Source organism: Lissotriton helveticus, chromosome 6, assembly GCF_964261635.1.
Source record: "Lissotriton helveticus chromosome 6, aLisHel1.1, whole genome shotgun sequence".
Taxonomy (NCBI): Eukaryota; Metazoa; Chordata; class Amphibia; order Caudata; family Salamandridae; genus Lissotriton; species Lissotriton helveticus.
The window spans coordinates 623913846-623938480 of record NC_136067.1 but is presented as its reverse complement, the minus strand read 5'-3'; positions in this window follow the sequence as shown (position 1 = coordinate 623938480).

Below are 24635 nucleotides of genomic sequence, written 5' to 3'. Positions count from 1 at the left end.
GCAGTGAATTGGACGGCTCTTTGTCTCAATAGGGGTTTTCGGGCCGTTAACGGCCGTGCAAAATCAGACCAGGAGGCGAATTTTACTTTTGATAACGGGTTAAGAAAAAACCGTATCGATTATATCCTGCTAAAACTAGGAGACTGGCCCCTGCTGGTGGACATGGCAGTACTTCCCCGCCCAGAAAGTGACCACAACCCTTTGTCCCTAAAACTAAAGATACCAGGTCTCGTGAGATCCGAGAATCTCGGTACCTCACAGACTGGGGACGCCTTCCTAACCAATGACAGGAAGAGACTAAAATGGTCCAAAATTGTGGAGGATGATATACTAAGGGATAAGGTCATCACAAAGGTTAGCAACACATACAATGAGATGTTGACTTATGATCATATGGGGGATAATTCCGAAATGGCTAACAACATCATAAACCTCCACAACCGTTGCTTTGATGATCTTAAATCCCTGCTTTCACAACCACGCCACCAGGGAACCCCTAAAATACCTATCCGCCCCAAGAAATGGTATAACAACAAATGTAGGGAAGCCCATACCCAACTCATTAGAGCAGTTAAGTCTCGGACTATGGGTTTAGTGAAGGAGGCTAGATTAATCTATAGGAAAACGCAGTGGGAAGCTAAACGGGAGTGGGAGGATAAGTACTGGTCGGATCTATTGGAGGCTTCCACATCAAACAATCCCATCAAATTTTGGGAAATAGTTAAGTGGGGGAAGGACCCGGATACACGCATCCCAGTAAATCACGTGTCCCCCTCGGAATGGGTAAAATTTTATTCGACCCAGTTCTGTGCCGAGAATTCCAACCCTCCCAGCTTCTTGGGGATGGTACCCCACCCACCCATGCAAATTGAGAATATTACCTTCTCAGAAAAAGAGGTCGAGTTGGCCTTAAGCCTTACCACGAGAGGGAAAGCACCGGGCATGGATCTTATACCAGCCGATCTGTTCAAAGCCAACCCCGCTCTGTGGACGCCTTATATTACTAAGGTGGCCAACTCCATAGCCGCTGGTGCAAGCATACCCAAATCCTGGAAGGGGGCTGAGATATTACCCATCTACAAAAAGGGCAGTAGGTCTAACCCTGGTAATTACCGCCCGATTAGCCTCATCGACTCAATACAAAAACTCATTGCACGTATGGTCCTGGGTAGGGTCCAAGGATGGATGGAACTAGAGGACATACTATCTCCAATGCAGGCGGGCTTCAGATCGGGAACGAGCACCATCGACCAGGTGTTCAGATTTTGTCTGATCTACTGGAAGGTGGTTCAGCTTGGCGGTGGCACCATCTACGCAGCGTTCATTGATCTGAAGTCCGCGTTCGATCTAGTCCCGAGGGACAAACTGTGGGGAGTTTTGAGGAGTTTGGGAATGCCTGAGGAGTTACTTGTCCTTATAATTAAACTGCATGAGGACAATTTTGTGAGGGTGAGATGGGGAGGCCAGGGTCAAGTGACGGAACACTTTCCAGTAACCGGAGGTGTCCGTCAGGGGTGTGTCCTTGCGCCAACCCTCTTATTATTGTTTATTGACCAAGTGGTCAAATTTTTTAAGGATACTCCGACGGACGCCCCGATGCTTGCAGGACAGCGATTCCCGATGCTCATCTTCGCTGATGACACCCTTCTCCTCTCACGAACACGCTGCGGTCTACAGCGGTCTCTGGACCGCTTCGAGGAGTTCTGTGTCACCAGCGACCTCAAGGTGAACGTCGGGAAGACCAAGTTCATGGTCCTAACAAAGAACCGCCCTGTCCGGTCCACAGTTAGCATGGGTGGTGTTAAATTGGATCAAGTGGAGAACATGTTATATCTGGGGGTCACCTTGGACAGCCGTCTGAGATGGAAAGCTCAAGTCGGTGCACAACATCTCAAGCTTGCCCGTCTCACCGGCTGTCTATTAAGCGAACAAAAACGATCCATCACCAAGCGGGTTTCCCCGGCGCTCAAGATTTATGATGCCAAAATCAATCCAGCAATTTTATATGGTGCAGATTTGTGGGGTTACATGGACCTTACGGGTCTGTTTAAAATACAATGCAAATTTCTGCGAAATCTGGTGGGCCTGCCACCGTCGTCCCCCTCCATCCCTCTCTGCTTGGATATGGGTTGTCCTCCGATTAACGAGATGGCCAGGTTCAGATTGGTTGCTTTCTGGAGGCGTTTATGGACAACCCCTGAACTCACCTCATTTGCAAATGAGGTAGCAGAAGTTAGGTCAATAGGGGGCTCAGGAAAAATCCAATGGTTCAAAATGGTAAAATCTACTTTGACGGACATGGGGCTAGAGCAGCTTTGGACATCCCCCAATACTAGCATCTTTCCATCTAAACCAGCACTCAAAGAACTGTACTGGGCCACGATCCGTCAGATTAGAGTCAATGCTTCAAGCTCCACCAACCTGACGGGTAGGTTCCTGTCTTTTAAGTTGGACCCATCCCGTGAACAATACTGGGACATAATTTCCAAATCATTGGACAGGAAACTCTACCACCAGTTCCGGGTGGGTGCTCTGCCACTGAATACATTTACGAAAAGTTGGTCAACCAGTACTACGGATCATTGTAGATGGTGCCCCGGCCACAAGGAAACAGTAGGTCACTTTCTGTTTGTCTGCCCCAGATATTTGGCACCGAGAGCCAAATGGTTAAAACCAATGTTCCAGCGTCTGTCTATAAGAAAATCTGACGAGGCCATCTATGTATTAAAAACTAATACCTCAGAGGTCATTTCAGTGTGCCTGGCTAAATATCTGGGGTGGGCCTGGATAATAAGGTCAAACCCTTAGCATAACCATTGTGATTGCTGTGATTTTCTTTTTCACAATTGTTTATGTAAATGCTCCCCTATGACCCATTTATCATCACATAATTGGATTTTTGATCCCTGTTTACGCTACAAAATACTGTTTGGAATTTATTTGTAAGCTTTACTGTTTTTACTCAGGATTGTCTTTCATGTCATTTAATACTAGCTTTTAAGAATTCAAAGAATATGTACTTTTAATTAAGCAACGTCTGTTATTATCTGTCTTTTATGATTTTTTTGGGATCGAAATAAAGACTTTAATACCTGAAACCTGACACAGTCCTGGCCTCAATTGGAATCATAACATAACTACATCATGACATTTTCAGAATAACATTCTACAATCAGCAAGTCACACATACATGGAGAAGGTAAAACACAGTGAAGGATACCACACAAGCCCTTCCCCAAAGTAAGTTGATTTCTTCAGTGCTAAATGAAACACCACTGTGAGACCTGTTTGACTCTTAGCTATAATCATAGGGACGCCACACTGTCTTTATTAAATTGTTAACATTCAGAGATCTAGTATAACTGATGTATATAATTGAACACATTTGTAAAGCACATGTATGAATTAATAAATGTTTTTTGTATGAATTACTTAACACTACAGGGATATAAAATTGATTGAATTATGATGTTATTTTCTTAGGGGTCATCAGTATATGTTTAATTATCCGTCCTGATGATGGTCTTGTGATTTATCTTGAAAAGAATGAAACGTCGACCTACACGTCCATTCCTGCGTCACAGACATCTTCTGTTCAGCTACTAACTTTGAATCTATTAGTAGTCACTGTCTTCTATGTTACAGTTTTGGACGTTTTTCTCGTGTACTACAGGATAATTGATTTGTTGCCTTGTACATTGGAATTTCTGAACTTGATTTTACTCTGATAACTGATTTAGTACCCTTATGATTTCAAAACAAATAATAACAATTTTGATACCAAATTTCCCTGTGTTGTTCATTCATTTAGCTAGTGTGGTAGCTATTTGTACTTACCTTGTCTCTAATTATCTGACAACTGAATAGAATACAGCAACTGACGTTCACAGTTTGGATCTAAAATCCTTTTGAGTAGAGATCCTAAACGCTGTTCAAATAGATCACAACTAAATCCCTTGCTGGCAACTTATACATTTTGATATTAATCGCCCAAGCCCGCAAGGGTTTATTGGGTAACCAACCCCTTTTATCACTGATTGATGCGCAGACTTTGTCTGTTGTGGGCCACTACTCCAGTGGTTAAATAAAAGGATAAACTTCTTTTATCCCCCCTTTTTAATTGATTTGATCTTTTGACTTCAGATTTTTCTGATTATTTTCTGAATGTCTGAAGCTGAGACTTTATCCTACTCGGATGAATATGTTCTCAAGATAGCCTCTGGTCCTTCCCTTTTAGGCAATAGGACTGCAGTAGCGCATTTACCATACAAATCTGACCAATTGGAAAGGCTAACGAAAAAACTTATAAGAACAGAGCTTCATGCTAAATTCCTTACTGATTGCCTCAACGCTAATATAATTCCTACAGGACTTCAAATCAAAAACATTGCTATCATCTTCATTGAAGATGAAGACTTCAAGATAGGTTTTAGTTTTGCTGCGAATAAATGCTCTAGGGCGTGGATGGTGCTGAGCATCGAAACCGCATCCAAATAAGCTATTCTTATTCTTAAAGAGATAGAAACGCTTATAAGCAAAATTAATTCAGACACTAATATCACCAGTGCTAAAACCCTGTTGGATAAAGTCGCCCAGACAGTGAAGGAGTTCGAGGAGTTCAATTCTGCCAAAATGACAGATAAACTGCAGAAGGACATCCACAGATATAACAAAGATAGAACATATCCATACTTACAGAAGGATTTCTATCAAAATTAAAGTGGACCGAGAGTTCCTAATCAACATCAACAGAAAAGGACAACCTTTTCTGACACTGGATCAGACACTGACGGTGAGCAAGCAACTGGTCGTCAATATAGACCTACTTTTGACCAACAACCATCTACCTCCCGCTAGTCTTTTTTAGCACAGGGCAGGAGTGGTACAGGTCCACCTCGGAAGACCAAAGGGGCAAAAAGAGGATGGTTTCAGAATCAATACACGCCGGGTCAATGACAGACCCGCACTCAGTATTAAGAATGGTGAATACAGGTACAACAATTCCCATCTTCAACATCTCCAACCATATCCTTACAGAAGCTGAAGTAATGGTCCTTTCATCAGGGCTTTCTTTTGTACCTACTAACAAAAACAGTCAATTTCAAACCAAACTTGAGCTCTACAGATTCTTTAGAACCATTAGACTCAGGAATTTTTTCTCAGACAAACCTATGAAGACAGAGCGGAATGTTACAGGTTTACACCCTCCCTCAACATTCTTTCCACTCAACAACATGGTGGCGAAAGACATTATAACATTTGAGAATGCCGTTCTAAAGGAGACAGAAAATCTTTTTAAGCATCTCCTGTTCATTAGGAACAATCAGAGTAGAGCAGAACAACTTGCCCTTAAGAATCTTGAGTCCCTTACCGACACCCTTATTAAACCAGCGGACAAAGGGGGAGGTATAGTCCTGTGGGACAAAGAGGCATATCACAAAGAGATGCTTAAGCAACTCTCAGTTGAAAGTAACTACAAACAACTTCCAGGTAATCCCACCTCTAGACTTGAGTTAGAAATTCTGTCTTTGAGTCAGAGAGGATATGAGGGTGGTTGGCTCAGCGAGAAGGAGGCATCCTTTTTGGTCAATAAAACTCTTACGGTGCCAGCCATCTATATCCTCACTAAAATGCACAAACATGCCACAGAACCACCAGGGAGGCCTATAGTGTCTGGCTGTAATTCCATTCTCAAGCCTTTGGCACAGTACTCTGACTTCTTTATAAGACCCTTTGCGGTGGAATCTGAAAACTAGATTCGTGATACTACATCCGTAATCAAGAGACTTGACAACCATCATTTTAATCCTGATGAGGAACTACTTGTTTCAATGAGAAAGTCTCTATACAAATATCCCGCAAGATGAGGCTCTACAGACTATCAGTGATTTGCTTGAGTCACGAACTAGACCACACAATGTTCCCACTGATTTTATAATTGACTGCATACGTATCTCCCTTTGTGAGAACTTTTTTTTGTTTGAAAAGAGTTATTACCAGCAACTGAAAGGAGTCGCTATGGGGGCAATCTATGCCCCTGACATAGCGAACATCTATGTCTCTGACTTTGAAAAGAAGTATATCTATCACCATTTGAATCCGTACTTGGCCAACATTTCATATTGGCTAAGATACATTGATGATATCTTTTTAATTTGGAGGCAGCAAGACACTCCTCTCGCACTTTCACGTTTGGTTAAATGGCAGGAATAACAACCTTAAATTCACCTTAGAAAGTAACAGCTTTGAAATGAACTTTTTGGATATAACCATAAAAGTGGGAGATGATAATAGACTATACACAACTTTATAGACCAAGTCCACCGCTAGGAATACTCTACTTAGATTTAATAGCCATCATCCTAGAGCTCTGCGAGAGGGACTGCCGTTTGGCCAATTCCTCAGTCTTCGGAGGAATTGTTCCAAACGTGTAGACTATTTCAAGGAAGCTGCAATCCTCAAAAAGAAACCGAGTGATAGAGGCTATCCAAACAAACTTTTGAAAGCCTCCCTCAAACGAGCTTGGTACAATAACCGTGACGCACTCCTTGAAACCAAGCCCAAAAAGGATCACAGACCTCTGATATGTGTGACAACATATGGTACAGTCAGTAACCAATTGAAAAGGATTATCAACAAACAGTGGTCACTTTTGGCAGATCTGCCTGAATTCAAAGAAAAAACACTTTTTGCTTTCAAGCGTGGTTCAAACCTTAGAAACAGACTAGTCCATGCATACGAGAATCAAGAACTTAATCTCGTTGATAACATGAGACAGCTAGTACCAATTGTTGGTCATTACAAGTGCAACAATTGCGCTGCATGTGGCTCGACCATAAATATGAAAAGCTTTGAAATAAACGGAAGGAAGATACAAATGAGACATTTCTCCAATTGCAGAACATATAATGTGGTTTACTGCATTCGGTGCCCGTGTGACCTATTATATATAGGCAAAACCACACAGATGGTGAAGCAGAGGATTCTGCAACACCAATCCAGGATCAGGTGTAAGGTTGAGAATGCTCCCTTAGTTGACCATTATCTGGACCAAAAACATACAGAAAAGTAAATGACATAGTGGGTCCTTGAGGTGGTCAAACCCACCAGAAGACAAAAAAATATTGACAAAATCTTGACACTAAGGAGCAAACAGCATTAAACATGGACTGAACTTGTCCACTGAGTGGCACACGCTAGCATGTTTGACCTGAATTGTTTGAGGTAATACTGTTGTCCCTAACCATTAGCTATATAGAGTGACCATTTGTCTGTCTCTGTTTCAATATAGCTATATTTAATCAGACTACGATCTATGTTTTATGTAATTGATTACACTAACATTACTGCGTATGTTGTTTCCCAAATAGATATGCCTTGTCCTCTAATGATTTTAGCAATCTATATGCGGTCTTAATTAGTTTTCTCAATTTTTGACAGTTGTTAAATAATTAAACTTCAACTGGTCAAGAGTTTAAGGTATATCTATATTCCGGTAGAATGTGCGCGCCATAGGAGGCGACAGATGTCAACCAAATATGGAAACTGGCTTTCTGTATTATTGGTTGTGTAATATAGGCTAACCCCTTGTTATGATATACTCACCTATGATGTTATGAATATCTGTTACTGATTTGGGTACTCTGTGTGATGAATAGTCAAGCTAAATCTGTTATACTGCATTGTGTTTCAGTCCACTATAATATGGCCGCCAATGCAATGACAATTGTTAACAACATCGGATCCAACTTTTTTAACATGTGGTACGCATTCCATATGCAGTACCTTGTAGATATCGGGCGTAACCTTTGATTCCTAATAACACTACGCCTGTTTAATCCAGATAAGTTCTAGACGATCGAATATTGTTCACGCACTGAGAAAGTCACATGACACGATAGGATATTTGAATCGCGGCACAAACATGATCCCGTGCTTGTACATTCGTTAGATAACCAGCGATAAATACTATTCCATCCCTTTCCCATTGTGTCTTTAACATCGTTTGTAATAGCGACCACTATTTCTCCGCTTTGAACTATACTTCCAAGATGGAGGCGACAATACGCCACCTGCACACCTGACAGGTCACATGATTTGGTCTACCACTCATGCAACCGGCATCTGCTTTAAAAAGCGCACACCTTCACAAAGGTAAACTTGAGTGCTCCGCCGTGACTGATTGCCGAATGCAGTTGCCCTCAACACGCTACTGATAGCTGAGAACGAGTAAGTACTTGTCGCTGTGTGAAGCGTTCGATTTTAGTCCCCATCTGGGTCGCAGTCCACTCTACTCGATTGACTGCTTTTGTCGATTCAAGCTTGTCTGACTCGCTGGTTTAAACTTAAACTATATCCCGGACGGGACAAACCACAGATTGTTTCGGTTTGTATGCCTTGCCCTTACACCACCCTCTTGATGCTCACTTTTTTACAGAGCTCATTGGGGTCAACGCTCTTTATTTACAAAACTCGATGTTGCAATGTTAATGATAGACTTTATTAGTGTGTATGTCCTGCCTTTTACACCACCCGCTCGATGCTTACCAATTCACAGAGCTCGCTGGAGTTAACGCTTTTTACTCGCTGGGGTAAAAACGCCGTCTATTTTCAAGACTCGGTGTTGTAATTTTGTTTTTTAGACTTGTTTGGAAGGAAATAAGTAGCCTCAAGATGTTACCTAATAACACAGAGGTAGCAGTCACAAAACAATACAAAACGATGCGATACTGTGGAGCGTTTCTAATCGCTATAGAACCTTTTACACCTGGGTAGAAGTGTTACATGTAGTTTTCACTGCTGCACATGATCAGTGTTGTCACCACAATGTGCGCTTTAAATCAATTCGATGTACTTCAAAATAGGCATCAAGTTAAGTTATCTTCGACTACCTTTACAGATAAACCTCAAGATCCTCCAGAAGAAGAAATGAGATTACAGGATCAGCTACCTTGATATCAAGTATTTACTACGACATTCCAGGTAAAAATCCAGTTAGTGCTATATGGCCACCCTGGTACACTGTCTTTCCAATAATAGACCAGACTTTGATTGCTGCATTTTATATTGCAGCAAGAACTTGCCATCAACAAAACCAAAGTAGTTGGCATTAGCAAGCCCTTCCCCAAAGTAAGTTGATTTCTTCAGTGCTAAATGAAACACCACTGTGAGACCTGCTTGACTCTTAGCTATAATCATAAGGACGCCACACCGTCTTTATTAAATTGTTAACATTCAGAGATCTAGTATAACTGATGTATATAATTGAACACATTTTTAAAGCACATGTATGAATTAATAAATGTTTTTTGTATGAATTACTTAACACTACAGGGATAAAAAATGTATTGAATTATGATGTTATTTTCTTAGGGGTCATCGGTATATGTTCAATTATCCGTCCTGAAGATGGTCTTGTGATTTATCTTGAAAAGACCGAAACGTCGACCTACACGTCCATTCCTGCGTCACAGACATCTTCTGTTCAGCGACTAACTTTGAATCTATTAGTAGTCACTGTCTTCTATGTTACAGTTTGGACGTTTTTCTCGTGTACTACAGGATAATTGATTTGTTGCCTTGTACATTGGAATTTCAGAACTTGATTTTACTCTGATAACTGATTTAGTACCCTTATGATTTCAAAACAAGTAATAACAATTTTGATACCAAATTTCCCTGTGTTGTTCATTCATTTAGCTAGTGTGGTAGCTATTTGTACTTACCTTGTCTCTGATTATCTGACAACTGAATAGAATACAGCAACTGATGTTCACAGTTTGGATCTAAAATCCTTCTGAGTAGAGATCCTAAATGCTGTTCAAATAGATCACAACTAAATCCCTTGCTGGCAACTTATACATTTTGACATTAATCGCCCAAGCCCGCAAGGGTTTATTGGGTAACCCACCCCTTTTTATCAAAGACTGCAATTGTAGCACAGGCTAAAAACAGTGCTTGTGAGGAAAATACACACCAACAACGGTCCAGCACCCATTATGTTTTGCCACAAGCTCCCTTGCAGCAGACACTACTGGTAAAGCAAGACAAGCTAAAGAAAAAAATTATTAAACTAAAGTAAAACATAAAATGAGAATGAAATACATTACACGGAAGTACGAATAAGCGCTCTGAAGATGGTGCTACTAATGCGTTCTGGAACCAGGCAGTTCCAAAACCACATGTATGCTGTTTACCAGCAAATGAAATTAATTCGGTAGCAGTGTGGTATAGCAGTGCAGCATAGTGTGGAAGTCGTCATCAGCTTCTTTGGTATCTGTCGGGGGTGCGGGGCACATGCAATTCCGAGGTTGGAGGTGAAGATGTGCGCCTACCTGATAGTTCAAACAAAGGAGCTTTCATCCCTCATGTTAGTTTGTCATCTGCTTGCATTCAGGAAATGTAATGTTGCTTTTTGGGGGTGGGGTTTGAGATGTGTGCGACTTTGGGATTCATGTTTGACATATCTTGCATGTGGTATATGAGTGGCATCACTGTGTGTTACATTGCCCCACAGCTGCTCCTCCGTCCCCCGAACCCATTTACTTATGTGCATTGCGTGATTGCATCACTTGCATACCGAAAGTCTTAAAGTTAGGAATTTTTCTCAGTTTAGGAGTATTAAAGTTAGGACTCCTAACTTTAGGACTCCTAAATGTGAATACCGAAAGTCTTAAAGTTAGGATTTTTCTAAGTGTAGGAGTTGTAAAGTTAGGAGTCCTAACTTTAGGACTCCTAAATGCCTTCTGTGAATCCCGAAAGTCTTTAAGTTAGGATTCCTAAACTGAGAAAAATCCTAACTTTAAGACTTTCGGTATTCACAGAAGGCATTTAGGACTAAGTGCCTTCTGTGAATACCAAAATGAGTAAGTGCCTTCTGTGAATACCAAAATGGTAGTAAGTTTAGGATGCGCTCCTTCATTACTCTGTTCGTGCAAGCCTGCCCTTTGGGTGCATGCTACATTGCAACATTGTGGCTTACAGGTGGAGACGACTTAGCTACATGTCCAAGCTCTCACCCACTGCCTGAGGTGACATGGTTGAGTCCGCTGTCCACAGCACAATGCAATGTGGTAGGGCCCGGGCCATAAGTCATACATAATGACCACACAGACACACTTGGAAAGGTAGTGGAATTGGCTATGGACACGTAAGCCTGGCCCCTTTTTATTACCAGGATCACATATCCAGTGATGCCTGTGCTGGATGGGTGCGGGGTGAGTGTGAGCCAGCCTTCAGGGAGTGGTTGTTGCTGGCAACAACTTGAACTGTGATCACTATTGAAGCTGAAACAGAAAACACCAACATAACACAAACAACTGTGAAGCATCATGGAGGTAGCCGGAGCAAGTACACAGGTCACTCAATATTAAATCAGAAGAAGCCATGACTTGTGGTGCACTGAGTTAGGGGCACCCGAGCTGAGCGTGCTCATGTCAAGAAATTGTCAATGATTGTGTCCCTTCGGGATATTCCTGCTGCAGCTGCAGTGGGGTGTTTTACACCTGCCTCATCTTCATCATCATCGTCCCAGGTCTTTCACACTGCCTGAGGTGACATTGTTGCGTCTGCAGTACGTAACTCAATCATAAAGTGTCCATGGGTTGTGGTGCACAGAGTTAGTGGCACCTGTGGCATTCAGCGAGTGCGCAGCCAGCGATGATGAGTCGTCTGTGAAGGTCAGGAATGTATTGGATGTGTGTGAACTCTGCTGAGCGTAGTGTAGGCCAGAGGCAGACGTCAGCAGAGGCCCACAGCCATGTGGCGTTGACTTGTGGTACAAAGATATAGTGACACCTGAAGCGCTCAGGGGGTTTGTAACGAGCGATGATGCGTCATCAGAGAAGGTCAGGAATGGACTGGATGTGTGTGAGACCTGCTGACTGCAGTGTAGGCCAGAGGCAGAGATCAGCAGGGGTCCACAGCCACATGGCGTTGACTTGTGGTGCACAGAGTTAGTGGCACCGAAAGGGCTCAGGGGGTGTGCAGCCAGCGATGATGCATCATCCATGAAGGTCAGGAATGGATTGGATGTGTGTGAGCACTGCTGACCGCAGTGTAGGCCGGAGGCTGAGGTCAGCAGGGGCCCACAGCCATGTGGCCTTGACTTGTGGTGCACAGAGTTAGTGGCACTTGATGTGCTCAGAATGTGCGCAGCCTGTGATAATGCATGGTCTGGGCGGGTTGCAGTGGGAGCAATGTCTTTTGCCTAATGAATTCTGCCTCAATAAGGCCACGTGGCATTGACTTGTGGTGCACTGAGTCAGTGGCAGCTGTGGCGCTCAGAGGGTGTGCAGCCTGTGATGATGCGTTGTCCGTGAAGGTCAGGAATGGATTGGATGTGTGTGAGCCCTGCTGACCGCAGTGTAAGCCGGAAGCAGAGGTCAGCAGGGTCCCACAGCCACGTGGCATTGACTTGTGATGCTCAGCCTGCAATGATGCATGGTCCAGCGGGACGCACTGGTAGCAATGTCTGTTGCCTACCGGACTGTGTCATCTGCAATCGAGACTCAATCTAAATTGTGAGCCCTGCTGACCACAGTGTATGTCGAAGGCAGTAGTCAGCACAGACATAACTCTGCTGTGCTGTATGGCTGTGTTCGCTCGGGGCCTGTGTCGAGGAGGACGGCGGTCATGGCGGCGGGCTCATGGCAGGGTGAGGGCCGCCACCCTGGCAGATGCGTTGGCCTTCCCAGAAGTGAACGACACCCAGAGCCCGGCCTATTTATTCACACTCCTACGCTGGAGTGGCGTACGCAGGACCAACCCACTCCGCTTACAGGGGGCGATGACACAGCTACATGAATGAGGTCTTCCTCACTGCCTTAGGTAACATGGTTGCGTCCACTGTCCACAACACTACGAGCACCAGCAGTATATGTCCACATGGACAGGTCTGTGCTCTGCATACTGAGGTCTGTCCAGCACATCACTGCCACACTTGGCATTGTGTGCTTTCTTATTCATGGGGGACTTGCCTCCTTCACACATACTTGGTTCCCACCTCTCCCCACATTCTGCTATTGTGTGGCTGAAGGGCCATGCCGTTTTTGGATAATCTGCTGTCCTTTTCTGCACTGCCTCGGTGGTAGTCCGGGGGGTGTGGTCCAAGGGGGGCATGGGGGTGGTGGCGGTGGGTGTTGTGGCCCTCTTTGGTCTCCGAGCTGCATGATCAGTGTCTCCATGACATGTGTTGGTCTTCAGATGTGGCTCTGGGCTGGGCTCCCTTTCATACTGCAGGTAGTCATCCTGATTAACACCAATAAAAGGCAGGTGTTTAATCCCTGCTACTAACGCGCCTTATCGCCTGTTTTTGGATCGCATTGCAGATCTGGCTGATCGTTGAGAATATCACGAAGTGGTTTTTTCATGTTTCGTTGCACGGGAACGCCTACTCTGCTTATCATTAGTGTTAGTTGTTGCTCTCAGCCATGGCGATGTTATTTTGCGGAAGCTATCACTGGAAAACTGGCGGTATGGGCAGTTTGCACCAGCTTGAGAATGGGCCGATAATTCTTTCGCCACTTTTGCTGCGCTAAAGTGCTGATAACTCGACGATAAGTCCTTGAGATTATGCCCCATAGTACCTTAATGAACACATACATGTAAAATACGAATGGCACAGAATTCTTTGTAACAGTCATAAAACAAGTGCAGCTATTGAGCCCCACAAGACTATTTGTGGTGGGGGTTTGTAATCTTATAATCATTGTTGAGCAGGATTGCACAGACCAGAAAGAAAAGAGATAGACCAGATTCTAAAATACATTGCTAGACATTATTCAACACTACGATCTCGAAGATTAATGGAGAGGGAGATACACCAATTAGAGGGAATAAACATTTAATTCCTTGATACATGACTCCTCCTCATACATCGATTTTTGACCAGGATCTAGAGATGTAATGGGATAGCTTTTCGATCACCTTCCTAGAATACTTTCTGAAAACTCCCCATTGATATTAACCCTGGTGATACCTAGGGACAGGTGCCAGATTTTTACGTGGCACCTCCAATCCAAAAACCTCCCGGACCTGGAGTTCAAGAAGGAAATAAGACAGGCCATTAGGGACTATTTGGAGAGTTTAGTTAACTCCAGCGCTCCCCTATGGGAAGACCTAAAGGCTATGATCCTAGAGGAATGCATTGCCAAAAGGAATGGAATCTTGAAATCAATTAGGACAAAACTGAGAAGACTAGGGCAGGAGCTACATGACTTGAAGCAGCACTAGGACATTACCCATGACAGAGCATACCTGTGTCCTATGCACTCCAGACTAGCCAAATTTAAAGAAGAGGCAGATAGGGAATTGCAATTCTTTAGTAAATATGGACTCACAAGAAGATGGGGGAAGGGGCCAGATCAGAACACACTTAGCCACATTGTTAAGACCTCAATGGGTTGAGAACTCCATAACACACGCAAACACATTAATCACTACCCCTCTAACATAGAAGCAGTATTTACTGACTTCTAAAAAGAACTATACACCTCCACATCAAGGGAAGAAATCCCTGGAGTACATGGCGACATTGGCTTGGCTAGGACCTGAAGACTGTGCATCATTATGCCAACCAATTACTGTGGAAGGAATAAAATCAGTATTTAAACAGGTCAAAAATATAAGTGCACCTGGCAGCGATGACCTCCAGCCAAATTGTATATAGAGTATGCCGGGTGACTGACTCCTCTGTTGTGGGAGGTCTCCTTATGAGCCTTATGACCCACAGCTGGCAGGCAATCCTGCAGCACCCTGCACCAGCCTTTAGCAGTTTAATCTTCTCTCAAGTCCCCTGCTGCTCACAGTAACAGGACTACTGTAACGGGCAGGGCCCTGGCCTTTCTTTCCCTTTTCTTCTGCCGGCAAAAGCTGATGTGAGCTGGAGGGATTGAGAGGTACTAGAGGAGTAGCAGCAGTATCAGCTTGTCAATAGTGCAGGCTTTGGCACAGATTTAAGGGCCAGCATTAGTGACTGCTGATGAGGGTAGATCAGTGGGCTGGTGCATAAGGGGCTGATCTAGCTCCCTGTGCAGCTTGAACCTTCTCTTGAGCTGCCCTGCCCTTCCACCATCTATGCCATTCTACGCCACTTCTTCCATACATTGCTCTATCCTCATCCATATCCTGTCAGTAATAAAGTTACATAGCCACCTTCAGTACTGACGACACCCACAGCACCCTACAGTGCTTATCAGGACAAAAGGACAACAGGACAATATTGGATAAAAGATGAGCGAACCTGACAAGGCGGTTAGGAGGTTTCAAAGGTACCTAAGCAGCATTGTTTATAGCGATGTATACAGGGTGCCAGACCACCTTTGAACTTCCCTCAACTACATACACATCCATTCAAATGTACCCATTTTGCATTGCCGCCCTACCAAAATGAGATCAGAGAAAGTAGGTGGAGGAGCTAACCCAGTCAGGAAATGTGGGGGAAAAGTGAGGTCAAAGTCCAAAAGTAACCCCAAGGCTCCCTCACAGTAAATAGCAATAATGGAGAGGACAAATAAGGTGGATTTAACACCAACTAAATTTGATCCCACTATTCCGTCAGGCCCAAGAAAGGTAAAAATAATGGATTTTTTAAAACCCTCCATTGAAACAGATCATCCCCATTCAGGCCATGAAAACAGCAGACCTTATTCACCATCAGCGCCGCTGACTGGGCCTTTAGTGAGCAAGGGCAGGATGAAGACCAAGAGTATGTGCAGAAGGACTTGAGCCCCCCTCCATCTCCAACAATGCTTTGTATCAAAGCCAGCATTCTGACCCCACCCGTGGTCAAGGCTGAGGTTCACACAAAAGAGCAGGGGCTCAACTATCAACAGCAATTGGTTAGAAGCTTTACCAACTCACATGAGGGGATGCCTAACAGCCCCTTTCAGGGGACAGCTGTTGTAGACGGACCCCAGTTGCATCCCTGAATGAGCCCAGAAAGTGAATCTTCAAACAGATTTGATCTGATTGGGCAGGGTCCCAGAAGACTAATTTTCATGGCAAGACATGCTCTTAAGTCTGTTCAAGATGAATCCCAATTGACCCTCGCCAGGCTGTGGGGAGGAACCTAGGTTACCTTATAGTAATTCGGGGATGATCTCACCATTAAAATGAGCCCCAAATACCATCTGGTCCTCCCTGTACCATGGAGGTTATATATTCAGCCTTAAACTTTCACTCAGACAAACTGGAAATTCAGATGGGCATATTAAGTGTCCTGGTGGTCCACATACTAGACATCGACCAGAAGCTGCAGACCCTAAATGACATGATCATGAGAGTAAAGCAAGATCCAGCTTTTGGCCTACTGACGAAGGTTCCAACTCTCCTGTCAGATATATAGTGGAAGTTAAGATTTCCAAAGTCAGCAGCCCAACATTGATAGTGCATCCTCCATTTCATGTACACAATCATCTAAGCAAAACTTCCCAGACCTTGGACCCAAAGGAGGGGAACACCAACATTTAATGCAACCAATGAGTGGCATATTGAACTCACACTCCATCAGGCCTGAACATATGGATGATGCAGAGAAAACACACAAACCTAAACAGGCCATGGAGGCAGACACCAACTAGCCCCTTAGTGAGTCAGCGCCAACTCAATCCCACCTCCAACAAGAGCAGGAAATTGATCCTTCTCAACAGGGTCCAAAAAGATCCCTCTCAAAAGGGAGCACCAGTGCCTCAGGAAAGCAAGGAACGGCATAAGAACAAGGTGTGACAATAGTAACAAAAATAAGTAGTGCTCAGATACAAATTAGAGAGGCTTAGGATGCTTGTTTCCGGTTGACTGTTCCCAGGAGGTGCAGGGTCAAGACGGATTTGTACATGGCTAGGTCCAAACTGGGGTGAGCAAAAAAAGTGATCAATTTAGGCCCAGATCTCCGTATTGAGAGTGGGTGTTTGACTTTGTTCAGCATTCAATTGTTCTTTCTGAATTTGGTACCCCAAGTGGGTCAGGGATGCCCAGACGTGGGTCTTGTGCTCGCCATGCCACTGGATTCAAGCTATCCTGGCTGATGAGGGGAGATACCCCTAAACCAGTCCTAGGATGTTTGTTTCCTGTCCAAGGAGGACCTTGCTTTGCAGTTTGGGCTGGACTGTTCCCATGGGAATCAGGGTCAAGACTGATTTGCATATGGCTAGGTCCAAACTGGAGTGGCTTGGTGAGCAAGAAAAAACAATGGATTTTGGCCCTGCTCTCTGTATTGGGGTGAGTGTTTGAAATTGTTCAGCATTCAGTCCATCAATTGTTCTTTTTGCATTTGTCACCCCAAGTGTCACTGGGATGTCCATATGTGGGTCCAGTGCTTGCCATGCCACTGGATTTAACCTACCCTGCTGATGAGGGTTGATACCTCGAAGCCAGTCCTAGGAGGATTGTTTCAGGTCCAGGGAGGACCTGGCTTGGCAGTTCAGGTTGGTCTGTTCCCAAGGGTCTAGACAGATTTACATATGGCTAGGTCCAAACGGTGATGGCATGGTGAGCAAACAAATGATCGATTTAGGCTCGGATCTCTGTACTGGGGGTAAGTATTTCTGGGTCTAGTCACGATTCAGAAACTTGGTAATTTAATAAGAAGTGTAGGTGGGTCTTGACCTTACGTGGACAAAATGTGGGGCCAGTGGTTACGTGTCCAGATGTCCGACATGGGGAGTGCATAATCACTGTGTGTAGTGTGCACGGTGGGTTCCGATTGGCTAAGCGTTCCTAACTAAGTCTGGCATCTAACTTTATGGTGTTTTGGAAATGCACACCCCTAAGGTCAATCATGTTTTAAGACTATTGTGGTGTCACTACCTATTTGTGGGATCGATCTGGGTTGTGATGTTAGCACAGTTGTCTAAGGGTTACATGTCACCCCACATGTTATCCGTCAAACAGTTGATTTATGCCGAGGTTAAAGGGCCTGCCTGGCCATGTATGTTTGACTCAGGGTTGATGGGGAGGACATATCCGGTGGATTCAACAGCAGCGATGCAGATTGTTGTTATACGTACATAAAGCATGGCATCCATCAATATCATATTTGTCAATATTTAAACGCACAAATAACAAGAACCCTGCAATTAGATAGATCAGGTGTGTCACTAATTGCAAAGCAGGAGGTTCAGCAGTCACACTAGTGGACCACCACAAGGGCCTTAAGTAAAGAATGAGTCCAATTGCAAAGGGGTTCCCAGATGAATCAACCACTAAAATTCTGTTCATGAAATGTGAATGGTCTCAGAAGTTAGGTGGGGAAAATGAATTCACAACCTATTTACTCAATTTTGATAGACTTCTTCTGGAGGAAACTTGGATTGAGACATTGACACCGTTAGTTGGCTTCAAGGAACTCCTAAATGAAGCGAGCAAATTTCATAAGACAGGAAGATCCACAGGGGGCTCTCAATTTATATCCCGACCAACCTTCTGTGCAAACAAGAACTTTTAGATCTGGGACTTGGATTCAATGCATACAACTGTCAGTGCCAAGAACCTGACTGTCTTGCTCAAAACCAATAATCCTCCTATTTCCATGCTCATTTTGTACTGTCAGGGGCTTTTAATATGCATCTACTGCAAAGTAGCTATAAAAAGGCTGATTCCGAATTTAACGCAGTCCCAGCAAGCAATATCAATAGCCTTTTGAAACTATCTTAGAACTGACCAGCATGGAATGGCCTGCAGTTGGGTGTTGGAAGGCATCTAAATGGGCCTATATCTCAGGATCAACCGGCAGCTTTTATCTGGCTGCTACATGAATCAAACTCAATCCTGGATTGCCACTAGTAGACGCTGAGCTGTTTCCGATGATTAACTTCTTTAGCATAAATAGGAGGGTGGAGAGTGATCATTTTCCCCAGAATGTTGCCCTAAAGATCTGCCCACCCAGGATTCCACCAGTAAACGATTGGTTAATATCTCCCTGGGCCTAGAAACAAGGCACCTTGTATAGACAGATCTGGCTTGCAGAAAAGATCGTGGACTTTGCCATGACCCATTGGGCAATATAATCGTCAAACATGTTTCAATCACTAACTGCCACATCAGCTTGGGAGGCCATCATCAACACTCTTGTCTCCATATTCTAATCACATCCACCGTGTTGCAAGGTCAAGGTTCATCAGGGGGAGAAGGTGGAGGAAAACACAACTTAACAAGGAGATCAGATGGGTCCTCACAGCCAAGCCACAGTTCAACCAAGAAACCAGGACAAAGCTTATTGCAATGAGACAAGCCAATAAAAAGCCATATGGTTGGCAAAAATACCTATTTGACAGGAGTATGGACTAACCTCCTCCACACGAGCAAACAAAAAAACAGCAAACTATTCTGGACTAAAATCAACAAACTGGCAAACGGTAGACAATGCCACCACAATGCAGGAATTAGTGAAGCTGACCGGGCCATCCCCATTGCAGCACTTTATACTTCATACAATCCTGTCCAAGTATCAAGGCCACAATCGACACACCCAGTCTTATTGCTCCAACCAGCACAAAGGAGGACTTAACAATCACTCCAGCATAGTGTCCCTTGTTGGACCACTCGCAGGCAGTGCAAATCCTGGAAAGCCCAAACCCGAGGAGGCACAGGCCCGAATGCATTCCCAAATACCTTAGTAAAATGAAAGCCATCATTTTGGGCCAGCCATTTCATACCCTTTTTCAACTAGTTGGATGTAGCCTTACGGCTAGATCGGTCAACCTCGGACCTGGGGACACGGGTTCGAGACTCAGCAACAATGCTACACATCCTGTGATTCTGGGCAAATAACTTAATCTCCCCATGCCTAACAAAAATGAATATGTTCATCTGTAACGAAACTGGTGCTCATGTAAGGCGCTCTGATACCCGATTCCACGGATCTAGTCCGTGCTATATAAAACTACAAAAAAAAAAACTACAAAAGAAACTATGCCATTCTTGCGATCTCAATTCCAGCTTTCTTGAAAGGTAGCATATCCAGCAATGTATAAATTAGTCGCACAGTCTAACCCTACAACTGCCAACTGATCGCACTCATTGATAAGGACACAAATTGCTTTGCCTACAAGCTTTTAATAGATCAAACTGCCTGGGTCTTCATCCCAGAAACTCAGATGGGCTTCAGAGCCAGTACAAACACAACAACCAAGCTGCTGGCAGTCACTCTCCTTGCAGAAACGGCAAAGGCAAAAACAAAAAACTCTACACATCCTTTGTTGACCTAAAATTAGCCTTTGCCAAGGTTCCAAGGAGTCGCCTCTGAGACAAAATGAGTTTATATTTATGTCGTCAAAACTACTAGATGCAGTTACAACCTATACACTGACACCTCGGTACAAATCAAGGATGGCGATGGCTGGAGAACCACCCAGAAGACCAGTATCCATATAGTCTTAAAGCTGGAGTACATTCTGGCCCCCTGCCTATTAAAAATCTACCTGGCTGACCTCAACAAACATCTTGCGCAAGTGGTGAGTGATACTCCAAAGCTAGCACAGGAACACTGCAAAGTCTCCAATATGCTTACTCCATGTTTTTGCTCACTCAAATGCTGATTGCCCTTCAGCATCTCATAGACCAACTGGTAGAAATACACACAAAAACTGAGGTTGGAAGTAAACAAAACAAAACCAAAGTGGTATGTTTCTCAACTCCATTCTCGAGAACAAACCCCTCTGTCATCTGGACACCATTCGGCCAAACCTTAGAACTGGTTAAATCGTATAAGTATTTACTATTGTACATGGACTCCCACCTAGCCCTTAGGGAGCACCTTTCTTCTATAAGAGCTACTGAAAATAAGTTCTGGTTTATCTTTCAAATTGCTACAAAAAAAGTTATGCAGCACATCGCACCATCGTGTGCTTCTGGTTATCGAAGAAAAACCCTTAGCTTCCATCACTTATGGCTCAGAATTAATGAAAGGGGGTGATGAGACAATCTTAAATGTGCTTCAATCAATCCTTTTCAATAAGTTATTTGTTTTGCAATAACACATCTCACATCCTCAGGTCAGATTGAAATTTGACCTCTTCCAGCAAGATCCAATGAGGAGCAGGGCTCTCGATAAATTGCGCGGTAAGCTTAGATCATCTCCACCTGACACTTCTACCTCTCTCCCCTTATTTAAACATACTTGTTCTCTTTTGAAACCTCTGGTGCATCCTAATCCCATTTCTAGAGAATCCTTTTTAGATTCTCCAATTTGGCATTGCTCCATTATTCTCATTACCAACAGAACCATGTTTTGGAAAGTTTGGAGGTTAAAGGGTATAATTTGGGTAAAAAATATTTGTGATGGATTATCTCCATGTTCTTTTCCCTAATTTCAAGTCTTATTCCATTGCCCCCGCCCCTTTTTACAAAAATTCACTATTCTTATGGCGGCTATCCTAGACACTTACTAATCTCTTCCTTCTTCGCCTCTTCCTGTTGTTCAACATTCTCTTCTTAAAATACTTCTTTCCCCACCACAAAGCTTCTCTCATCTATAGATACTTCTCAGCTCCTAATCCAGAACAAGCAAAATCCAAATTGGAACTCTCTTGGGAATCTGACCTGCGATGTGAATGGACTATCATCTTCTGGGATAAACTATGGACCGGTTTTCTAAAAAATTCTCGCTCTGCTTCTCTAACCCAATCTATCTATTTAGCTCACCCCTGTTTCTTTGGCTCGATTTTCCCACTCTACTGAATCTAATTGTTGGACCTGTGGTTCTTCTAATGCTAATCTTATACACCTTCTCTTCCTTTGCCCTTCGGTTTCTAGCTTTCGGGGAAAGTCTGGTCCTATATTGCTCGCCTGTTTAACATTTCTATTTCTTATTCCATTCCTCTTCTTTTCTCTGGAAGCCTTTCTGATTCTTTAGATGTACCCTCCCATAGTCATGGTCTCTTTGACCTTATGTTTGGTCTAGGTTCCCCCTGAATACCACACAAAAGGTGTGAGTATAAACTTTTAACCTGTTTGTCCTGACGAATGCTCCATAGACCCGGCTGGACAACAAGGAGCTGAAACATGTTGACTGTTTGTTTAAAGTGATATGCGAGGATCCAGTCACTTGATCCAAGAGTATACCTGTCTGTTTCTTTTAATAACAAATCACATCCGTTTATAATTAAAGTAGTTGCTTGGATGTAGATTTGCTTTTTAAGAATAACCTTCTTTTGTGGTGGTACCTACACACATCTCTGGACACTATTACGCTACTCCAGAGGTTGCCTCAGGCTTGAGGCTGGCATGTAGCACACTAGATCACCCAATGATAAATGCCACAACGTCTATGTGGGGCAGAGAATCAACATAAACCGCACAATATTAAACATAGCGTTTATGAGGGTTATCTAGAGAACCTTTAGTAACGTAGTTACAAGTGTCCTAGTCTAATTATGATATACGCATCTAACCTGGGGAACTGACTGGACACCAATTCCTCCTCCCTATTTTGATTAAGAATGGTCTAGGTTTCCAACATATTTCTCTCAACTGGAAAACTCTCACAAAACTCTCTTTACAACATTGGTGGAATAGTCTCTGACATTTTCATTGACTTGACACTGCTTTCACCTCCTTCTGTAAGCCAGTGGTTAATAGAGATCTTTTTTAGTTACCTCTTACTACTTATTTAGATCAGCTAGTCTTAACAGATAAATCTCATTTAAATTCTGAAAATTTTAAACCTCCCTGAATGTTTACGTTCTCTGTTCTTTGCCTTTTTACCTTTGTTGGCTTATTGTACTTATTAGTTAACTAAGAGTTCACTCACATTCTTCTGTAATATGCATTACTCTATTATACCAATGTGTAAGAAATGTTTCCTTCTCACCTTCCCTTCTCTCCCTCCTATATTATTCCCTATAAAATGTAAAACAGCTTTTTGTTTCTCTCAATAGTACTAGCCAATTGTTCCGTTATGCTTCTATTTTAATATTCTTAATTTTGTATTGCTGGTCTTTTGTATATCTTGTTATTTTTCAATAAAGCTTTTTAAACTGAAAAAAAGTCTTGATGTCAGAATCAGCATGGGTCTCAGAATGCTTGGATTTCAAATCTTAAGGCTCGGTTTATACTTCCAAGCATGAACAAGTTGGGCAACAACTAGAATCCATCTACCTCTCGAACTCATGGTTCCCCCAGTAGAAAGAACTGCCACTTTTCTCTGAAATATTAAGCATGTTCATGTTGTTATAAGCTGTTTGAACTGTAGCACTTTAAAAGATAGAGGGATGAGTTCAATTATTAAGTCCATTCTTTTTCCTCTCTTTATTAATATTGTGAGAGCACATGTTTTGATTAAGCACATGCACTTTATCAGAACATAAAATTTAGGAAATGCTGTTTACTTTATATGTACGAGCACTTTATGCTGTGGTTTGAACGTCCCAATTCCATCTCACTGTCTTAATGTTTATTTGGGAATCATTGGCCATAGAGGGTGTTTTTAGGGCCGATTTGATTTGTTATGGATGTTATCAGCTGGTTTAAAAAAATTATAAGGATGTACATTGTAATGATTTTAATTATCCAGCAACAAGAAAGATTATTCATCAGCCTTTACTTACTTACTTGCTTACCCCAACCAACATAGTAACATTTGAGAATATACCTATAGGATATGGATTTTGTGCAAAAGAATAATAGATGGATTATGCATAAGAAGATTTAATAGCAAGGTGTTTCAGTCTAATATTCAAACCATTAATATGAAATACAAATATTTTGAATTACCCTCTGCTGTATGAAAAGAACACGGTCTGACTTAGAGTTTGGAGGAGCGGGTACTCCATTACAATGGGAACGGAATACCCTCTTCTCCAAATTCAAAGTCTGCCAGCCTCATTTACAGCTGGAGAGACCTTCGCTATGTCGACAGCATAGACTAGCGACACAAAAAGATGATAGATGGAATGCTGAACATTGACAAGCACTCACCCCCAGTACAGAGACCTGGGTCTAATCCGTTGTTTTTTGCTCACCATGCCATTCCAGTTTCGACCCAGAGAAGATTACTCTGTATTCGCCACTGACATTCCACTTTGACGCCCCCAACAAAGTAATGGCTGTCGTAAGTGTGCCATTTGTACACCTGCCCTTGTTTGGTGGAAAAATTGCAAGTTTTCACGTTCTATCACTGCCAGGTAAAACCTGGCACGAAGCGGAAGTGGAAAATGCAAAATGGCATGCATACCATCAGAGAAATTTGGCATGGTAAGGGCATCACAGTATTTTTTTTTAAAAACACTTTGGGATTATGTTTTTGAAACTCAATTTTTTTGTGTAAGTTTGCCATATAGCTCGGCATGTTGACAGAGCTTTCCATCAAACTTTTAATGCATTTGCAGAACAGCATGACAGCAGCTCCTCGAAATGCAAGAGATACACTTTCAAGTTCAGAATGAGCTATACTATTTTCTTTGCCTTGCACACTTTTCAAGTTGCTTGCTCATTTACCTCATGTGAAGCTATACAATCTAACACAGACCTTAGCTGGAGTTGACATCTATCCTGAACATTGAACTTTGTCAACTAAGTTAAGTTGTGGGCTGAACTATCTTTCTTAGTTCAAGGAAACAGACTACAGCTGACTTGTGCACTGCTTTAATTGGAAGGATTGTCATTCAGAGCCTCAGCATTTGCAAGTTAGTCCATACCTA